We start from the raw sequence: 20,457 nt of genomic DNA on the forward strand, positions 1-20,457 counted from the left end.
TCCCCTATAGTCATAGATTTTTCCGCAAGGTCTTCATGAGAAGACAAGACAAATTGGTGGAATTTATGAAAAGTTTGCTGCGTAAGGCAGAAAACAGCAGCTGGTATACATTCTTGTGAGCGTTTTCTCACTGGAGTCATTACCATTCCGTCACGTTTGGCCCGCTCTCACTAGGTGCGCAACAAACAAAAAAACTTAAGGAGCCTGGCAGAGATGCTGCAAAAAGTTGTACTGAACTGGAAACTTCTTCACAGACTCTTGACTATTCAAAAAAAATTCAAACATGCGCAAACAAATGTCGAAGCTGTGACGTGGGTAAAACAGAAAGTAACTCAAAAAGAATCCGTTCGAGACATTGATTGACCTCCTGCTGTCATTTCGGAACAGATGATGATGATTGATTTAATCTGTTCCTGTGTCAAACTATGACTATCATCTATGAAGCATGATCAATTGAGAGTGCAAAGGGCATCACTTTATATGGCCACCATTTTCTTTAACTTGAATACAAAAAATATTGTACCCGGGACCCAGTCCATACATTTTGATTTCCATCTCACTCAAACGCGAGACATCAATGAAAAGACAAGAATGTCCTCTAGTGAGCACACTAGGATTTAGTAGAGTAGTTCACATGAGTCAAAAGAAACAAATGAATAGGCTGGGCCTTAACAGGATAAATAAAATATTGATAATAAAAGAAAACTATTTTCCAATCCTGTTTTTTATGGCTACAGAAGACTGTAAAATGGATTTTATAATGTCCATATTTGGGTGGTATTTTTTTTTAAACTGGATTTGTTACAATAAATACACTTAGCTGTCATTTCGACTAATTTGGCCTTAAAAGCAGCCAGCGATTATTTCCTGTGACGTTTATTACGCTTGGAAAAAAAGGACTTGACGCACTGTTAATCCGCCAAATTATGCAACATCTTTCTTGACAAACTTACATGTGTCGAAATGTCACGCCTCAAATATTGAAGCGTGACACGTATTAACTCTGCATTTCATCTGTCTGCCTTCACCTCTCCAGTCGCTCTTTTGATGTCTCATCCGTCTGCTGCTGTGCTCCCTTATCTCTTTCTCTGTGCCTTTCTGTTCGGCACATGCAAACAATCACACGACAGCCAATCAAATTTTCATCATTACGTCACACCATAAAACATAACAAGTGGTAAATGGTCTTTCACTTATAATACAGTATTGCGCTCAGGGTACTCAAAGTGCTTGACACAGACTAGTCATTTAACTACTAATGATTAGGACTGTTACTATCAAATTCTTTTTACCCTTGTGCAGTATTTCGACCATTTTGGGTTCATTTTCTTCTCCATTACCAGTATTTTAGACAAGGAATGGCTCACTCCTGGTCGTGCGATAATTTAGTGATCACACCATGTTTGACATCTTAGTACTACCTGGGTGAAATTTCAGCTTCCCTAGTGTCTTCTTTCAACGCTTTCCCTCTGATGCGAAATGCCTTCGGTGTGAAGCGCAAAGAATTTGACAAAATACTGCAAAAATCCATTGAATAATCAAGCAACCCCCTACCTGCATTACTTTTTTAGAATCTACTAACTTTGAACACGAGTTGATTTTTTTAATAATCTACTAAGGCTGAACGTGAGTTGAAAAGAATGGATGTAACTGCTATTTATTTTTTATCTCCTATGTGTATTAATTTTTAGACACCAACAAAATGTACCTATGCTAGCCATATAGTAATCTCCATTAGCGGTAGCGCATTAGCGATTACATTTAAACTCAACAAACACAAACTAGCATTTAGTTTCTAATATATATATATATATATATATATATATATATATATATATATATATATATATATATATATATATATATATATATATATATATATATATATATATATATATATATATATATATATATATATATATATATAAAATATATGCTTTTAGGGAAGTATATTTTGGGAATGCAATGATTAATGGACTAATTGATGGCTAATATTTTTGATAGTTCTTTTGAGACCTAAAATTGTCTTTTAGAGGACATTCAACAACATTTTTTGAATCTTTAAAAGAAAAACATTCATAAACTCTTTCCAGGTAGTTTTTGTTATTGTTGTAGAGTTAAAGACAGAACTATAAATATTAATCGATGAATCAGCAACTAATCGATTATCAAATTAATCAACTATTTAAATGCTTGATTAATCATTTGGAGCAGATGTACAATGAATGATCAATAGCTAAATGATAATCAAATTAGCCTATAATGATTTTTGACGATTGATTGGTTTGTTTCAAGACCAAACATTCCAAATGTTCAGGATTTTAGCTTCTCATCTGGAAATATTCTCAGATGTATTTATTCCTCTTTGAAAGCAGATTTATCAGCATTGTGTTACATAGGAACACGACATAATAAACGTCTCCTTTAATTTTGGAAAATAATCAACATTTTTTCCTGACATATTATGGTGCAAACCAACAATTAAGTCATTGAAAAAAAATAATGTTATTTTTGTCAAAGAGATGGAAATAATAATCCACGGATTAATCAATTCTCACTCATTAGTTTCAGCCCAGAAAAAAAAGTAAACAAATGATCTTCCATTATGGAATTGAAATCCACGAAAGGAATGGCAAAAATCACATCTGATATACAAATAAGAAAATTACATAAGAGAACAGAAATAGACAATGTCCCAAGATATGACATTTTACAGAAAATTGCAATCACTAAATAGTGCCCTGGGGTGTGTCATTTTTTTTCCTGTTTTAACTTTTTTTAGGTAAAGGTCAAAGCTGTAATGTGACTATGTGCTGCAATTAAAAATCATTTTTGTTTTGCTCTTGTGTAAAATGTGCATTGATTGAATGCATAAAAGACTGTCATTATCACAACACGCTCGCCTCCGGCTCTCTGCAAGAAAGATTGCTGACTAAATGTTAACTGTCGACCGTAAAAGTTTTGGCTGTAAACACAAAAAGTTGAGATCCATTAGTTGACTTTTTGACACAAGCATTTGATGTTCTCTGTTAAGTTTCACTTCCAGCAAATTGCAGGCATTAAAATACCCTTAAAAGTTTGTTTAGTCAGTTTGGGCTTTAATGATACTGCCGCATTGAGGCCGTTTCGGATTAATTTTAACGTAAACAGGAGCGGATGAGATTATTTATGTATGTAATGTGGATTGTGCCACCTCTGATTTGTAATTGAAGAACGCCCTGTAATAATTTCCTGGCATGAGGATGCTTTACTTAATTTAACAGGAAGCGCAAACAGGATGGATGATTATCACGGAGTAATGAGGCATCAAGCACCTATTTAGTCTGAGGTATCACTTTAGTGTTATTAAGTTGTGAGGCGGAAGAGGTCCTCGCCGCATTTGCATTCCGTCCGAGCCGCGGCCTGGGGGAGATAAGGCCATGTCCGCGCCGATAAAGATGAATCTACATGTGCAAAGCTTTGAGAGTTAGATAAAAGCTGACTAAGAGGGTATCAGGAAGGTCAGACAAATATACACGCTTCCATATTTATCCGCATCCGTGTGGACACGGCCCAATTTATGTGCCTGTCAGAAGGATAAACAGTGTTGTGGTCAAGTCATTCCAATGAAATCTCTTGTGTGTGCTGAAATATGGCACCTCGGCGAGTTTTTTTTTTTTTTTTTTTTTTGAGACAAGGTGAGTAGGATTTGTCCTTCACACTGGACACAGAAAAAAGCGAGATAATTAATTAATTAATTAATCAAAGGGCGATTGGGTCTGGATTACTTCGTTTGTATGAAGCCCTAATTATGATCTTACCAAGACAGTTTGGCCCATTTTTTCCAGCATGACTATTCCCCAGAGGATACCCCCTCCCCACCCCCACCCCCACTCCCCTTATTTAACCCACAAATTCCCTCACACTATGTGTATGCGGCATGTCTTATTCCATTATATAAATGTCAACAGGTGGATGCACATGCACGTTAATTATGAACATTCTGCATCTAGTCAAATTAATCAATTCATTATTCTGCCAGTCACAACTCATGGCAAGCATGAACAAAGATTTCAAATCCTCACTCCTGTATCCCAATAACCAGTGATGAAAAAACGCCGGAGTATATTACATTTTTATCTTCTCTTTAGCAGTGATATCACCAAACAATGTTTTAGTGATATTACAGTGGAGTAAAGTAGTGAACACAGTTTAGTAAACATCATGAATGAAAATCTGGACTCTCATTCACACGTGTTCAAATGCGTCCCACTGCAATGAGAGACAGAGTCTAATTCGCTCAACTTTACTTAAGACTTTCAGCACTCATCGCTTCTCCTTTCAGGGAAATTGACCCAGCCACAATAGACACATTACCGGGTAGTAACTTTGGGAAAAGATCTGTTTATTTTTTTTGCTTAGCAGCTTAGCGTCAGCAGAAGTTAAATGAGGTTTGCGGAAAATCTGTTGCATGTCAAACCGCCGTCATTTTGTCAAGAAGCCAAATGTTGTGAGGAAGTCAGACAATGCTTCAAAATAAATTAAAGGTATCAAGTATCATATGAAACGAACGGCTTTTATTTTGAAGTTCCTCAGAGAAGCAAGTTTGTGACAATGATCTGCTGCTTGATCTTTACCTGCCAGCGTGAGCAGCATTCGATGTAAACAAAGGTGACTTCTTTATTTTTCGATTGATGTTCTTTTTTGCGTCAGTTTTTCTTTTTTTTGTGCAATTCATGTTATGCCAATCGACTAACAATAGCTTGGCGGGCCCCGATCGACACAATGGGCACTGGACTATTTTAAATCAAACAATGGCTTTGTCAATTATTGTCAATTAATCGCTGAATTTCATAGATTGTTTGTATTCCTTCATTAAAAAAAAACAAAAGTATTTTTTCACACTGGCATGGCAGAAATTTGTTTAATGATTTGGTTGGTGGTTGTCAGAAATTTGAGAAAAATGTTTTTTGCTGAAATACTGAGCAATGTTAGGTCTCTAAATGACTAATCAGTTCTCTACAAAATTATTAATTTGGTTTTTTTATCTGTATAATTTAAGTCATTGAATTTTTAACAAAAATATTCAAAAAACAACAAAAATTAACAAAAATTCTTGACGAATGTATTATTTAGACGGTGATTATTCATTTAATCATTTTCACATGTACTCCAAACGATTACTTCGTCCTTGAAATAGTTGTAAATTAATTTGATAAGTGATGATTTTCGATTAATCGATTTTCGGCATCTCTGTTTGTAATGTCATAATGACACACGTGAGCGCGCACACACCTGCACTCTCTCTCTCTCTCTCTCTCTCTCTCTCTCTCTCTCTCTCTCTCTCTCTCACATACACACACACACACACACGCACACACGCACGCACAAAAACACACACACACACACACACACACACACACACACCATTTTTGATGAAGTCCCGAGAAATGTGGGTGAACAACTGACTGCCACCATATGTTTGTCAACTCCCCGCAGGACGCTCCGGTATGTCGGTATTAGACATTAGGACGCACCACCAATTAGGCACGGGTCCCCCGGACATGCCTTAACTGCTGTCCTCCTAATTACATTTGTGCGTAACAGTCACTGATGAGTCAGTCTTCAAAATCTCATTGGCACTTTAAATGCTTTTTTATTGAGGACATGAGGTGAAACAAAAGAAACAAGAGGACAGAGGCCCATCCGAATGAATTCATGTGCCTTTCGGAGACGTTCCCCCAGTAGAATATTATATAGCCTGGCGTGCGCATACTAAGCTGAACATCCGCTTTGATGTATATTTAACCGCCGTTGCAGAAAAGCAGATGAATCGGTGCCCGGTGTCAGAATGAGTGCCAATGCACCAACGTTTGTGTGCGCGCGTGCATTTGCGCCCATGCGATTCCAAGGGGAAGCTGAACAACGTTTATGCAAACGAGATGGCGCTTAAACATATGCCCCCAACAATTATCCTGAAACAAGAATTTACCCGTGTAAAAAATAAAATAACAGTGAACCTGAGCCTGTTGGAACGAGCAGAGTACTACTCTGAGGTGACAGAGACAATTGGTTCGATACTTTGCTCGCGGCCGTGAGCGTAAATCTTTGTCACAATGCAATGCGACAAAGAAGCACAACTTGGAGAGAATTGTTGTAGTTTGGGAGATGGGCTATCAGAAGCCTGAAAGAAAAACAAGTTGTAATTGTACGAGAAAGCCCAGGGAGGAAGAGGTATTGAATATTTACCTGTAACCAGGATTACGCAACAACTACGGACATTATTTTTGTGAAAGTTTGTGGGCCGCACACGTGTGAAGCAAGAACTCATTCAATTTTTGGTGCAAATCTTCAGTGAATACGCTGCTAGCCGTTTTAGAGTATATTTACATTCAATAAAAACTCTTCAATTAATCCTTCTGCAATTATTATGTCATTTGATGAACATGTAAAGGTGTTGGTGTCAAATCTTTACAAAAATATTGGAAAAATCGGTGTGGCAAAGAAGCAAATTTAAGCCATTACCTTTGACCTTTTTAGGCCACCAAATGTCACATTTACACATAATTCATATTAAAATGTGGTCAGATCCCAAGACAAAGCGAGTCATAAGTTTAGAAACACATTCACATTCAATGTTTTTTAACTGTAATGTTGAAGTCATGCAGACTAGGGCAGGGGAAACAGTCAAACAAGTTAGCATGATCAAGGGGGGCACAGATGACCCCATGGAAAAGGCTTTTTTTTGTCATGTGAAGTGTAATTGTGATACAATAAATGTTCCTTTTTTTTTAACGTTTCAGGCACTTTGATGCACTTGGCTATTTTTGTTCAGTTTTAGACTAAGCTGTAACCCATATAAACGCTGTAAAAAATAATTAACAGTTGTTGAAAGTTGATTTATATTGCTTTTTTTCTTTTGGTAGCATTTAAAAGGATGCGGGTTTACATGTACAAATTCTGGGGGGGGGGGCAAAAGTATTCTCTTCCCTAGTGGGGGCTTGCAAAAAATAACTGAGAAACACTGTGTAAAATGGGGTCTGGAAAAGACTGGCATAGAATGAATTGATGTGGTTGATACCAATTAAATTTGAAGGTGTTTCCAAACTTGTCTGATTCCTTTCACATATACAAACACAATTTCATCTTAAGAATTCTTATTTTGCTATCATGCATATTTCCATCACTGTAAGGCAAATAAACCTTGCTTAAATATTCAACAGATGTCCAGTACCCAACAAAATATTAAATAAGCAACGGGACACGAGGCATATTTTTCTCGGGCAGTTTCAAATGAAGCGCAGTGTAACTAAGTCCTCCTCCGTCAAATTGTCACCAAAGGCATTGTTTATCGTTTCTAAGTTGTACTTAGCACAGTAGGTTTAGCAGTAGATTATACTTTGGGGTTAGATAGAAAGAGTTTACCCAAGGTTGAAATGAAATAAAAGCAGTCATTGAGTTGTTTCTTGAACACTGGAAAGGCTGTTATACAATCATGGCTTCTAATGCCGCAGTCACTCACGATCACAAAGACGCACACATCCACTCACACCGCAAAGTAAAACCTTTTTAAAGCGGGCAGGTGAGTATGGCTGAATACTAAAGTAGTGTATGACCGGCTCATTCCTGCTGACCACTGCAAAGTGCTCCTGCTGATCACCACTTATGTCCTCCATCACATTCAATGTGACCACGTCTGCGTGTGTGTAGGGGAGAAAGGTGGATAATTGGGATGGATGGGTGAGCCGGGACAAAGCCAAAGAGGAGGAGGGGGCGAATACGACGCTCTGCATTGATTTCAACGCTCTCTCAAGCTCTTTATTGACATTTCATTTAGCTAATGAATTCATTAGCGCTTCATAGCATAATAACCTCCACTTGATAGCCAGGATGGTTCCCTCGAGGAAATGCGCTATGTTTACGCTATGGCCCCTCACCGTTTTCTTCTCCAAACTCAATCTGGGCTTTTCTTTGATTTGATTTTCTCCCCAGTGTTCCCGTTTCTTATCTTTTAGCTCGCACGTTTAACTCCTATATGATTACAAACCGCAAATAGAACTACGAGCGCGGTCGCCACAACACGCCATTCAGGAGAAGTGCTTTCGAGTTTGTGTTCTGCTTTGTCTGACCCTTGCTCGTTTACTGGGATGGAGATGTTATTTATTTACTTTACTGATGGATGACTCACTCGTGCACGGTTATTTGACCTTCGACCTGCTGTTGTCCACACAAACACACGGCGATCGCACACCTACGCACAAAGCCCGGACTTACTTTAGTTGAAAAACCATTTGAGCCTTTAGATGAATTATTTTTCCTATCACAGAGAGGGCAGCGTGTGACTAAAGAGATGGGAGGTCCAGCGGCAGCACATCAGATCACCAGATCGGTCGCATGAGCATTTTGACAGACAAGGTTTCATGTTTTAATCAGCAATTTTTTTCATTCATTTATTTCTGGGATGCAACTAATAATTATTTGAATACTATATTAATCTCTCAATCAATTTCTTGATAAAGCAAGTCAAATTAAGTGAAAGGCATTTACATAGGTCTTAATCACAACAGGGGTGGGCAAATCCAGTCCTAGAGCGGCACAATCCAGTCAGTTTTCGATTTTTTTCCCCTAAACCAACACACCTTATTTAAACGATCAGGTCATTACCAAGGTTTGCAGAAGCCTGATAAAGACCCGCATTTCAATCGGGTGGGTTGGTTGGGGCGGAAACATAAAAAATGGGATGGATTGTGACTCTCGAGGACTGGACTTGGCCACCCGTGCTCTAGGGGCTTCACAGGTGAGAAAATCACAGATAATATCACAAACTCACAACTGCAACCTCTGAACAAAGCTTTATGTGGTTGATCATTTCCTGTTCTTCTTTTTCTTATTCTTATTGGCAAGCAGTCTGGTCATGTTTCATGCATGACTGCCCCCGACTGGTTAAAATTTGAACAATTAAAACCAAGCCTTTACAGTATATAGTTTGGTATGACAGGTTATCTTCTCCATCACACTACTTTTAGGGGGAAGATCACAACTTTCTTTCCTTCCAGAAACGTTGCAGAAAATGCTGATTGTTTTTCCAAGAGACAGTAGATGTTTCTAAATATTCTCTGAATCATCACAATGCTCAATCAGTCTTCACAGATTCATTAGAGAGCTTTTGGATTTTTTTTTTTTTTTGTTCTAAGCGATGAATCTGAGTATCAATTAATTTAGTAATTGTTTGGTTGTCATTTTCTCTAGTAATTTTCTACCCTTGGAATGGCTTCCTAAAAACACATTGGCATTGTGCAGGAGAGAATATAGTTTATTATCAGCCTGGGGGGCAAAAAAGTTGGAGTTTATAAGAAAAGAAAAAAGGAAAAAAAAGATATAAAAGTTTTATGGGCACTCAAAAGGCACCTTTGCTGCAGGCCGTTAATTTCGGACCTCTCCTCGGTCATTCTACTTTAGCCTTCAAGGCCTGCTGTGCTGCTCCGGGAAGACATACATTATTGTTTTATTGTTGTTATTTTATTTTAATTTCAGTTTATTTCTCACATATTTGTTTTGTCCTGTGTGAATTTATGCTGCAGGAGCATTTTAATATCCCCACTGGGATCCATTAAATCCTTGCAACATATTCCTTCAATTTTCGTGATCATACACAACACTATTGTCACTTTTTATACCAGCATCCATGGACAATGGATACTCATATAAAAAGAAATAAAAAATTTGCATTTTTTATCCAGGATAAAAATTTAGCCATACATCCTTTTCACCAAACAACAATATACTTATAAAACTATTACTTTCAAGATTAAAATTTGCGCCCCTGAGAATTTTATATACCTACACCACACAAAATGGAGTATAGCTTGAAAACAGGCACACCTGCACAGACTCACACAGCAGATGTCCTATCTCTCAGTTTGTACATTACTTTGGGACAGATGTTTGTCTTTGTGGTCATTAGTGATCACAGCATCAGATAATTACCAAGAGTCACGCCAGCACATACAAACACATTCACTCTTACGCAATTAACGCGTTTGATAATTACGAAACGCTTGGCGAAACAGCTGGAACAGCAGCTCGGGTTCAAAGTGAATCACAGGCTGAAAATAACAAATCAAGTACACACCTTAATAAAACTCGCAAACCTTTATGAAACTGGGAGCCACTTTTGGGTACTGATTCATTTGAAAGGCTACGATTTTGATAGCCAATGCAGAAATAGCAAATTTTATCATGTGGGAAGGAGCATTTGGATACAAAAAGTACAAAAATCCAATGTAACCACAACACGGAAACTAAACTCGATGGAAACAGAACTTGACTCAGATTTGGAAACTCAACTCAGATCGACATGACAGCATTGAGGGCTTGACTTGATGTTAGAATAAATGTACATATAGTATCCCGTAATTACTTTTATTATTGCGAAGCGTTTATTCAGTAATAAAAACTTGTTTGCTTCAAAAAAAAGGAAGTTGTCTGTGGAAGCAGCGAGCACAAAAAGAAAGGAGACACCGTGACCTCACCACAGGGCAGAACGGTTTGTGGATGGCTATTGTGTTCTAGGAAAAGAAGAAAGAAGCCACTGAATGAACTTATATATCATAGTATAGCACACACACAAAACTAACGCGTTGATTTCCGCATCGCCACCATGTGTGTTCCGGGAAAATCCTTTTGAGTGGGGGCGTTTTGTAACTAACACTGGTTCCCAGATGCGCAAACACATCTCTGTCCGTTCTCCTGGCAAGCAATATAAAAAAATGGAAAAAATGGAATTATTCTAATGTTAATACAATACATGATATCCTATATATTATAAATGATATGTCATTATACTATATTATATAATCATTTGTAATAATTGTTAATGTCCTTGGTAGCTCTGTGCCTACCCTAGGGGTCACACCCCCCAGTGTTAAAACTACTGATCTATTTAAGGACATGTTCATCACTTTCCACTTCAATTTTCAATAACAGATTCTTTTATTTATTTATTTTTTAAGAATCAGGCAGCCTGCCTCTATTGTGGCCCTTTTCCACGGGACCCTCACCTTGCAATTTCGTATTTCTCTATTGCCCTTCTCTCTCCAGCACATTCATTTTTAAGGAGTGCAACCTTTGGCTCCAATGTGTGTGAGTGTGTGAGTGTGTGTGTACTAGGTAGTCATATATTGGCGTGGGTTTCATATGATAGAAATATAGTCATATTTCTGAGGCATTTGATGAAAACTCCTTCAAGGAATTTGCTGTTCAATATTTTCTCTTTTTTTTATTGATTTCTTATTCTGCTTCTCTTCCTGGCTTCATGCATCAATATTTGTATACTGTATCAAAAAGATTTGTGGACACGTGTTATTATGCATTCGATCCTACATGCACTTGTGGGTGTCCGCGTTGTACGTCTTTGCACCTGTGTGCCTCAGTGCCGGCGGTGTGTGTGTTTTTCCGCGGCTGACATGCATCCCGGGTTAAGAGCAGCTCAGACAAATTAATTATGTCTCCTCTGGAGGAGGGATGATTCACCGAGTGAGGGAGATGCTGTGAACCGTCACCCTCCGGTTGAGCACAAGCCAACAAATTACTCCCAGTCCGAGAGAGACCAAGGGGCTCCCTCCGAATAAAGCCACCTGGAATTCATCCTCAGTTTGATCTTTAGATCCGCCTTGCACACAAATGCACGCTACATGTTCAGCTTGATGAAATAACTGGCGAAAAGAGGGTGTGCGGGCATTTTTGCATTTTACAGATCAAAGAGGGGGAAGACTTTCACTACATATGAGGAAGTCTCATCTCCCTAAAAACTGATGACATAAGATGAAGACGATCATGTGTTTCAATGCACTGGATGGCTTTGCTCTGGAGTATTTTTGCTCTGCAAATGCAGGATGCTGTAGTTCAAAAGCTCAACTCAAAAGAAGCAGAATAATTACTCTAAAAACGGCATGCAATTTCCAAATTGGCTTATATACTTAAAATAGTCATTCTCTGAAAAAAATGTATCTGGAGGTGTGAGTTGAAGAAAAATGGGACACTTCCATTTATCAGAGTGCTACCAAAAGTTAATTCCACTTCAGGATTCATTTTTCAATTTGATGGCGGTTATTTTTAAATAGTTTGTCTACATTTTGAACTTTACCGAGTATCAAGGTCAGGTTGACTTCTTAACCTTGTTTCCCCTCTGCCACCTCTCAGATCTCCCTGAGGGGAACTACCAGTTTGTGGGGAAGGGGTCATTGCCGGGTGAAGGATAAAGAGATGAAAAGGCCATCAGACATCACATCATTAAATCTTATGTGGGAAAAAATAAATAAATAAACACATGTGCCTATAATTTACTATAGAGGATAATACAGGTACATATGTTTGTGCATTATGTAGTGGTACAGTCCAGTTTTATTTATTTATTTTTTTGCCCGTATGGATGTGTGCATGTATCTGTGTGAACAGCACTATACAGCAAGAGAAAAGTATTATACAGTGGTACCTTCAGATATGTGTTTGCTCCATTCAGTGAACTAGCTTGTACCTCAAAATATCAGCACCTAAAATTGTTTTTCCCCACTGAAATGAATGCAAATGCCAATCTGTTCCCACCTCACCTCCAAAAAAACAATAAATCTATCTTTTAAATAAGAAAATATCACACTATAATATTGTCCATTTAAAAATAGTCTATATGTATTACATGAAAAAATAATATGTAAATAATGATTACCTCACTATTAACTCACAACCTTGTTATTTTTGTGTATTTTTTTTTATTTGCTTAACCAAAACTGGTATATGGAGTATTCAGACAGAAAATGCGAGAAAATGTTAATGCTTGATTGTCTTGGCCGTAATGAGTGTAAAGTGAATGCTTTTACTGCCTTAAAATATGATAAAAAAAACAATAACTTAAGACTTATAATGCAATAAATGTGAAAAACAAACAAAACATGGATAATGAATGAAAAACATAAACGCCAAACAATATATAAAAGCAAATGAAACCACAACAACGGGCATTCGTTATCTTCATCAACACTAGCAAATGTTTGCATCTGAGTGGGAAATGAGCTTCATTGTGGGTTTTTGGAACAGAAAACAAGCGATAAACAAAGAAATGCTGTCTATACGAATGAAACCGGTTATGAAACATCTTTTGCTTCAAATCAATAGACTTTGTGCTGCTTTTGACGTGTGCTCACCTTGGTCATCTGAGGGCAGTGAAAAAAAGATGTATAGCTGGAGACAGCCCTATCTCCAACAGATGAAAGGAGATGTTTTTTTTTTTCCTAGAAGATAAACAAAATGCAATTGTGAATCATTATAAGATGTGTAACATGTGTTGCTTCACCCGTAGTGTGCATTAATTCAAGTTATAATACTGGTCCCAATGACTTTAGGCATTAGCCAAAAAATGGATAATAAGCTAGCTGACACGTCTATGGCAAACTTGCATGCTTGTTTTAAATACAACTGTCTGTATGTTTTTGTATGACAATGAACAACTTGGAGTGCTGTAGCCACTTTTTTTCTGCTCCTGTCAAGTGACTTGAGACTCCAGCATCATTTTTTTAGTCAGAGCAAAAAAATAACAATAATCTGAATGATGGCTCACTTTCCAAGTCTCCATTGTTGAGCTGTGTGAACGTACTTAACGTTTGTGTCAAAAGTGTGTTCTTATAAAAATAGGCCAATTTTGTATTCTGTGGTAGAGTCTACTTGAGTGTGCTTACAAAAGAGGCCAATTTGAAAATGGGTATCGTTAAAACATTGTGTGCAGTGTTTACTGTGTGAACACAGAATGTAATTATGTTAGATGGGCATAAAGAAAATGTTCCATCATTATGGAGTGTGCTCACACTCATGTTAAAGCAAGAAGGCTGTGGAGAGCTGCTGATGGATCAGTAACGATCTCAACGAGCTGGAGGAATCAAAACACAGATCCTAATCACTCATTCCGTTTGTCCCAACCATCCTTTACATGAGCCACAATGGAGTCAACAATCCTGCTGCAATTATCATGAGCCGAGGCAGGGTTTTCTTTTTTTTTTCTTTTTTTGTGCGGATTGAAGATGCCAGGCATCCAGTTTAGCAGCGCGCACAGAAAGTGTTTGCCGATCCCAGCAGGGACGGCAGCCTTGCAGTGGCCCTCGCGTCGCCCCCAGCTAACAGCCACCAAGACTTGGCTCCCTCCTTCGTACGGGCAGTGAGCCTGCTCCTTCTGTCTGTTTGCGTATGTCACTTTGGCGTGATTGTGTTGCAATATGTTGCTGCAGTGCACCGGTGCATGCTGAGAGGAGGACTCGGAGGATTAGTCATGACACTAAAATGGGAAAGCAGGTGGAGAGACGACTGAAGGATTGAAAGGGGAACCCCACACTAGAGAATTAATGTGTGTGCGTGTGTCATTTCATGGGTATTCATTACTTCCTCCACTTTTCCTATGCTGTCAAACCCACAGGCGAGCCGTAAACATACTCTGGATCTGCTTCCCTTTGCTACTTAGTTTTCATCCCTGACATTTCTGCTGTTTTGGCTCTCCTTCTCTGCTCATGTTAGCGACGCGTGCCTTTGTGCGGGGGATTCTTCGGAATGCATATGCGAAATCCCTCTGTGATCTAGAAAAAGCCGCACACACAAATCAGGACTTCTTGGTCTCAGCCAACTTCGCTTATCCCACCGAGGTGTGACGACAAGGTTAACGTGTTGGAAAAGCTAAAAAGAGCAACTAATCCGAGCCGCGACGAATCACAAAACAAGCCAAATTCTTGCATGTGTTGTCTTTGAACGTTGGCATATTTATGTGCTTGTAAAAAAAAAAAAAATGATAGCGTGTTATTTATGCAAATGAGTGTCACCGGCCAAGGAGAAGGCAGAATTCCCAGGCCTGATGAGTGGCTTAATGATTAATCAGCCTAGCTGAGGCAGGCATCAATAATGGATAACAGAGTGGGACATGCAGGATTGCTCGCCCCTTGATTAAAGTGCTCCACAACCCAACGCTTCACTCTTTCCCTCTACTCAGCCCTCATCAGCGAAAATAAATGAGAAAATGCCATACACAAGCACACTCACACACCCTCGCACCTCCTTTATTTACTTCCATATAGCTTCATGTCATCTCACCTCTCCAGACATTTCCGAAGCGCCGTTATCATAACACTTGAAATGAAAATAAATAAATGAACGACTGAATAGACAAACCAATAATTCAATCAATATTTGAAATGGATTGTTTCAAACAGTGGAGGACAAACATTTTTGCGCCAAGATTTTGTGTCAGGGTTTTTAGTTCAGACCTAAGCACCACAAGTAGACAAAACGCACACTAATCGGCGTTAGTAATATTAACTTTGTCCTTTGACGGACACCAGCTTCAAAACGTCACCTTGCAACTACAACACGAGCCCAAAACCACGCATGTCTTTACCACGGTTTTATTAACATAGCACGAGCAAACTCGTTTCAGTTTTCCGCAAATATAGGAAAACATCTTTCCTTGGTCGCATCGGGGATGGCTGTCGCATACGTGCATCGGCATTTTTTAGCCCCGTTGTTTGCCGTGTGATCGAGCAATGCTACCTCCAAGATCATTGAGCAACCCTGGTCTAGACCTTTGAGAGCCGCATAGAAATCCGTCTTTGGGATTGAATGAGTTGACAACAGGTCTCGCTATATATGGATTTTTTTTTTTTACGCCGATGCAGATTTTTGGCAGAAAAAAATTACACAAATTACTGAATTCTCTGTAAACACATTTAAAATTTTACAATACAATTATATACATATACAATACAATTATAATACAATACAATTATAATTGTTTCCTGCCAATGCATTTCAATGGGCGTCAATTATATGCAGATTTTTACAATTCATGGACCGGCCTGCTACCTACGGCACACAACTAGCAAAGGTCAACAGTTAATATACTGTTTATGAAATAAATAAATCCTTTTGGTTCCCCTGATGCGTTGTTTGATAAAAATGCATTTAATTAATTCAGGACACAAATCCCTCTCCTATTTGTTTGTGTTACTAGTAGTTGTATGTGTCTCACATTTAACAAAGTTATGCTTGATTTATGCCGCAGAGTTTGTTTTTTATGATTTATGATAAACAAACCGTGACTGTTTTTAGCTTTAATCGGCCAGCCGAATAATCAGTCGGGCCCTACTTTATGAGCTCTCATCCACTCCTCCTCATCTCCTGCCTTTGTTTCTTTGGTTTTAATCCAGCCACAGAAAAAAGGAGAGATGTATGGAGAAGTAGAGGGATACTAGGGCAACTACCACTGACAATAAACAATAAGAGGAGCAAGCCACAAATGACTGCCTCATGCAGCAACACAAATCTCTCTTGGGATGGAACGAGACAAGAGGGGAGTTTTTACAGCGGCACATGTGGGTGTCAAATCTTCGTCTATTAGGAGACATGAACCTCCAAACTCTCAGCTGCATGGACGTACATACTAATGCGGCCATACACAGGACTGAATAGAAGTTAGAGACCGTAGCGAGATGTGGCGGGAGAGGGGAAAGAAAGAGAAACAAAGCTGCTGAGGAAGTCTTGGTGGGATTTTAGTCCCCGAGCCAGGACAAGGTCTTAACTGCTTCTATGGCAAAGTTGTACCGTTTCATGTGTGTGTCTTCATAAGTGTGAACACAAGGGAACTTTTCTTTTCAGCTTTTGTTTCTGTGGGTGTCGTCACCCGTCAACACACTCTTCTATCGACGTACTGAAAAAAAAAAATCACTCTTACTGGATACACTTGTTATCCTTTTATTACACAAATGGGCCCCATGGAGAGAGTGTGCATACACAAACAAACACACTGCCAAAACAACAAAAGAATCAATCGAGAGAGAAAACGGGAAGATCTTAGAATGCTGCGTCAGTAGCCAGACCTCAACCCAATAGAGCATGCCTTCCTCTCATGGAGAGAAGGCTGAATGGAGAAACTCCCACAAACAACCAAAAACTAGAGACTGCAGTAAATGCATTTCTGTCTGATATTCTCTTTGACAGTCCAACGTTTAAATTAGTACCCTTTAAATGGGCATTAAAGCCAGGACTTCTTTGCACTAAAAAAGTGTTGTCCCTTCTGCATACAAGAAAATAGTGTTCACTTATCAGCAAAAGCTTTTTGTTCAAGGATTTCTTTCATTAAAACAATTGCTGAGATTTGCTGGCTGCCACTTGTTTCACACAGTCCTTGTTATAATAAATGTAATATAATGTAATAATAATCATATCTTGAGTCACTGTCAATTTTTACGTCATATGAAATTCCTGTATGCAAAATGAATGACTATACATCATGCTGTACCGCTTCGAAAAATTGTGCGACCAAATCCTGTGCGGTGAAACTAACTGTGAGATTGACTTAAAGAGTTGGTAGCAGTGCAAAAGTTAGTGTAGAGCGCGTAATGTAAAATATCGTGTCATTTACAAATTCACCCGGTATCTGGTATAAAGCTTCAAAAGACGTCCATTCGGTAAAAGGATGAAAAAATGGACGCATGATTCCTCGATTCACCAACCTCGACATCTGTCCTCACTCACCCTTGTCAATTCAACCCAGCCCCCTCGCTTCCATTCCCAAAGTTCCTGAGTTGGCCAGATTTAGCTGCGAGTTAAGCATGTTGCATGTAATCTCTAAATCGCATTAATCTTGTTTCCCAAATCTTCTTTGCCTCCAACACTGATTACCTTCATCTTCTTAACTTGTCTTCCTTTTCCATTTGCGTCGTCACTCTTAGATGTCAGATTAGCGTCTGGGTTTGATCACGTCACGAGACGCAATGCGCCCTTAGCCCGTCAATCAGCAAAAGATCAGCGTGTGCGTTGGAGCACATTCACAGATAGAAGGTTTTCAAGTATGCCTTTCGTGTAAATATCAAGAGGGTGTTGCTCCATTTTCTGCCATTTGCCAGAGAGTACTTAACTTAGCAGAGATGACATTTTGTGAGAGACGAAAAAAGGCTGATGGAAGGACACCAAATTGACAAGTCCTGTCAAGGCCTTCAAGAGCAAAGCAAGTAGAAAGACTGACACTCGGCATATCTAGAAAGAAAATGGACGATTGTTGAGGAGGCACTCGGAAAAAAAATACATAAACACGAGAGGTGAAATAAAAAGTGTCACTGAACAGAAAATCTCAGCGACCTAACCCATCTAAAAATTGCCGCTTCCATGCGGCAATGGGCTGAAGTTGCATGTCTTTCTCCTGCCACAGATCTACTGTGGAGGAAGCATCAGGGGAAAACAAGAACAAAAACAGGCCCCATGCAGAGCATAATTACAGTATACATGTTCTGTCTGAGAGACCAAGAGACAAGCTCACGGCTACATCCTTTACACTCGCCGTCCTTTGTCTTCCTGTAATTGCTTTTATAGCGTCCGCCTTAATGTGCTCGGAGAAGAGCAAGGAAAAGCAAAAATTGCCTTTCACAGAAACAAATACAAGTCCCTAAAGAGTGCAGTGAGCAAGAAAGCGAGAAGAAGATAAATATACAGGAAACGACGCAGACCATTGTTTGAGGTATTTTAGGAATTTGAATGCTTGCGTAGCATCGGGGTTAGAATGGCGTTTTTCAAATCGTTGTTATCTGGTATCGTATTTTAATAATCTGTTATTCTGTTGATTATTTTGTCGGTTCAATGAATTGGATCAAAAACAAGTTTTTTTTTAATTTTTGGTATCTTACAGTAATAATCTGTTATTGTGTTGATTATTTTATCAAAAACAAGACTTAATTTTCATTGAAACATTCAAAATCATGAAGATTATTTCAAGATTACATTGGAGAACATGCAAAATTTAAATTAATTCAAATTTACTTAGGTGATTGGTCTGTAAAATGTCAAACCAAAATAGGAACAAATGATCATTTTTTTCAAAAGTAAAGGCAAATGTTTGACGAGAACAGCAGGGATACCGTTCAGTGGCTGAAATTCCATTTATAAAACTAGGTCTTGAAAGAGTTCATTGATTATCAAAATGATTATGGAATGGAGTAGTTCTTTATTGTTAATGTAACACGTACTGTGCATAAGGAAATTTTTAAAAAGTGCTGGACAGTCAGTGCAATTAAAAGACAAAAAGTAACAAAATATGTTGAACAAACACAATCATTCATACCCTACATTCTGCTAGTCACTGCTCAATCCCGTAGTGTTAAATGTACATCTGTGATATGTTCATAATTATCAATTTGTTGATAGGCAACTAGTTTTGGGTAAACAATTGCAGCTCTAATAGTTTTTACTTCATTTTGACTTGTTTTGTTTGTTTATTTTTAAATTGGTAGTACCATTACCATAAAAACATTTTTGTAACATTGACAAACACAAAAAGAACAATTTTGCTATAATTAATATTTATAGTTAGTTTTATTTTATTTACAAAAATGTTTTTCAATTACCTGGCTGGACGATATGGAAAAAAAAAACAGTCGTTCTGTATATACTCTGTATATTCTGTACAATTATGATTTCTTCTTATAAATGTATTTCTATTTTAAGTTAATTTAAGTAATACATCGAAAAAACAATTCAAGAAGGTTTGATTTATACAAAAATAATCCGTTTTAAAGGGATAGTGTGTAAGATTTAGACCGTTTTTCATTACGGCCAGCCAGAGGTGCTGCAGGTGCTGCATTTACAATTGTCCTGAGCTATAACAAACATGGCCGCCTTCGAAGAAGTGCCACCCCTCATGTAATATAATTTATTGATAACTAGACCTATGATTGAATTGAAACATACTGTTGATCATGAAGAACACATTCATTTGCAAGTTTTTTAATTTACAATCATTTAATTTATCATTTTTAATGAAAAACGGTCTAAATCTTACACACTGTCTCTTTAAGGTATAGATAACATTCATAGCTTTCACAACTTGCTTGAATGGCAGAAGTGATGGATGGATGGATGGATGGATGGATGGATGGATGGATAGATAGATAGATAGATAGATAGATAGATAGATAGATAGATAGATAGATAGATAGATAGATAGATAGATAGATAGATAGATAGATAGATAGATAGATAGATAGATAGATAGATAGATAGATAGATAGATAGATAGATAGATAGATAGATAGATAGATAGATTTATTTTATTATCATTACACCGGCACAAGTACAAGGTATGAAATTTTGACATAACGAGCTTGAACCGTCCAAGAACCATACAATACATTTGACTGACAGGGGGAGACAGATTGGCAAGGTACACCGGGATGTGCTACACTGAGCACTCCGAGATCCTAGCAGGAGTAAGGTTACATGAGGGGGCGATGAGAGAGAAAAAAATAAAAAATAAAGACGAGACCTCAGCTATGCCCCCAAACAGAGGGTGTGGCTCAAGTGGAAAAAAACTCCCCGCACATGAGTCAACAAAAAGACACTACAACATATCTCGCACAACATAAAGACTGGGGAGGGGCAGTGGGCAAAGTGGGGCCATGA

General features: G+C 38.2%; 1 protein-coding gene across 1 annotated transcript in view; it reads left to right on the plus strand.

Moving 5' to 3' along the window:
- Positions 1 to 20,457, plus strand: part of LOC148425395 (uncharacterized) — a 44,493-nt gene that overhangs the window by 995 nt on the left and 23,041 nt on the right. The gene's annotated exons all lie outside the window — the stretch shown is intronic.

The sequence above is a fragment of the Hippichthys cyanospilos genome, chromosome 3, assembly GCF_059441005.1.
Source record: "Hippichthys cyanospilos isolate Australia breed blue-spotted pipefish chromosome 3, RoL_Hcya_1.0, whole genome shotgun sequence".
In the NCBI taxonomy this organism is placed as follows: Eukaryota; Metazoa; Chordata; class Actinopteri; order Syngnathiformes; family Syngnathidae; genus Hippichthys; species Hippichthys cyanospilos.